Below are 2858 nucleotides of genomic sequence, written 5' to 3' on the forward strand. Positions count from 1 at the left end.
CGGCTGAACCAAAAGTCGATTCAGTCGACTGAAGTGTGGCTTAATCGGAGCAGAGCAACAGCACGAGCGAGGGGGAGAGCAGCAGCAGCAGCTGGGCGAGCGAGCGATCGAGCGAGAGCCGGAGCAGCAGTAGCAGATCCGGCTGGTATGGTCGCCACCGCCGAAGGGGCCTTGCACTGGGGAAGAGCCGTCGTGGAGATGTCGCCCGCGGCGCCGGCTTCAAGCTAGCCGCTCCATGGGGGTGCGGGATGGAGCACCGTCGGCGCTGGAGGTCAAGTTAAGGAGAAGGTGCGATGCGATGAGTGTACAACCTCTTTGGTGGCGCCGAGTAGGCCTGGGCTTCGTCCGAGGAGTCGGTGAGGATGCTGCAGTTCCGGTGGAGCAGGTTAAGGCGGCGCTGTGGGGATGGAGCAGCCGCGATAGACGAGGCGATCATTGGAGCAGCTCCTTGGAGGTGGAGGACGGGGCGGCTGAACCGGTGGGACGGCGAGATGGACGACGGATCCTCATCCGGGGAGGTGGACGAGGGACGCCGAGCTTTTGCGCTGGACAACGTCATCGGGGAAGAGGCTCCGGCTGGGCAGCGGTGACGTGGCGGACGGAGGAGGGTGGGTTTTCGCGGCTGGAGCAGAGAGGTTATGGCGGCCTGGGATTTCGAATGGCGAAAAGGGGGCGATGGGAGGGGGTGAAGCATGACTTAGGAACGCGCTTGTCCAAAATGAAGGGTGTGTTACAAAAGTACCCCCCACCAATTTGAACTAGCGGCCCTTTCGGCTCAGGGTTAGAAGGGGGATTTCGCGTGTCGGGATTTGGCAGCTGGAGGGAGTTTTCGCGTGCATTGTAATTTCGGGATAGCAAGGCGCGGGTTGTGAAGGCGTGAGTTTTGGGAGCACGATATCTGAATTTTCGGGATATAACAAGACGTGGGTTGAATTTTAGGGACAAGCCTAACATGTAGTAATATTGTACTTGTACGTACCAAATCAATTCGCACTTCCTGTTGGAAATATGCCCTAGAGGCAATAATAAAAGTATTATTATATTTCATTGTTCATGATAATTGTCTTTTATTCATGCTATAACTGTATTATCCGGAAATCGTAATACACGTGTGAATACATAGACCTCAATATGTTCCTAGTGAGCCTCTAGTTGACTAGCTCGTTGTGATCAATAGATAGTCATGATTTCCTGGCTATGGACATTGGATGTCGTTGATAACGGGATCACATCATTAGGAGAATGATGTGATGGACAAGACCCAATCCTAAGCATAGCACAAAGGTTGTTTAGTTCGTTTGCTAGAGCTTTGCCAATGTCAAGTATCTCTTCCTTAGACCATGAGATCGTGTAACTCCCGGATACCGTAGGAGTGCCTTGGGTGTATCAAACGTCACAACGTAACTGGGTGACTATAAAGGTGCATTACAGGTATCTCCGAAAGTAGCTGTTGGGTTGACACGGATCGAGACTGGGATTTGTCACTCCGTATGACGGAGAGGTATCTCTGGGCCCACTCGGTAATGCATCATCATAATGAGCTCAAGGTGACCAAAGTGTTGGCCATGAGATCATGCATTACGGTACGAGTAAAGTGACTTGCCGGTAACGAGACTGAACAAGGTATTGGGATACCGACGATCGAGTCTCGGGCAAGTAACGTACCGATTGACAAAGGGAATTGTATACAGGGTTTGATCGAATCCTCGACATCGTGGTTCATCCGATGACAACATCGAGAAGCATGTGGGAGCCAACATGGGTATCCAGATCCTGCTGTTGGTTATTGACCGGAGAACGTCTCGGTCATGTCTACATGTCTCCCGAACCCGTAGGGTCTACACACTTAAGGTTCGATGACGCTAGGGTTATAAAGGAAGTTTGTATGTGGTTACCGAATGTTGTTCGGAGTCCCGGATGAGATCCCGGACATCACGAGGAGTTCCGGAATGGTCCGGAGGTAAAGATTTATATATGGGAAGTCCTATTTTGGACACCGGAAAATGTTCGGGATTTTTCGGTATTGTACCGGGAAGGTTCTAGAAGGTTCCGGAGTGGGGCCCACCTGCATGGGGGGACCCACATGAACATGAGTAGTGGGGGAAAGGCCCCACACCCCTGGTCAAGGCGCACCAAGATCCCCCCTTAGAAGGAATAAGATCATATCCCGAAGGGATAAGATCAAGATCCCTAAAAGGGGGGGATAACAATCGGTGGGGAAGGAAATGATGGGATTTCTTTCCTCCCACCTTGGCCAACGCCCCAATGGACTTGGAGGGCAAGAAACCAGCCCCTCCACCCCTATATATAGTGGGGAGGCGCATGGGAGCTTAACACAAGCCAAGGCGCAGCCCCTCCCCTCCCCAACACCTCTCCTCCTCCGTATATGCTTGGCGAAGCCCTGTCGGAGTACTGCTGCACCAACTACACCACGCCGTCGTGCTGCCGTTGGAGCAATCTTCCTCAACCTCTCCTTCCCCCTTGCTGGATCAAGAAGGAGGAGACGTCTCCCGTCCCGTACGTGTGTTGAACGCAGAGGTGCTGTCCGTTCAGCACTTGGACAGTGGTGATCCGAATCACGTTCGAGTACGACTCCATCATCACCATCCCCTTGGCTAGCTTCCGCTCGTGATCTACAAGTGGTATGTAGATGCAAACTCTCTCCCTTGACTCGTTGCTTAGATGAACTCATAGATGGATCTTGGTGAAACCGTAGGAAAAAATTTAATTTTCTGCAACGTTCCCCAACAGTGGTATCAGAGCTAGGTCTATGCGTAGTTCTCTTTGCACGAGTAGAACACAATTTTGTTGTGGGCGTGGATTTTGTCATCTTACTTGCCTCTACTAGTCTTTTCTTG

The sequence above is a fragment of the Triticum dicoccoides genome, chromosome 5A (assembly GCF_002162155.2).
Source record: "Triticum dicoccoides isolate Atlit2015 ecotype Zavitan chromosome 5A, WEW_v2.0, whole genome shotgun sequence".
NCBI lineage: Eukaryota > Viridiplantae > Streptophyta > Magnoliopsida > Poales > Poaceae > Triticum > Triticum dicoccoides.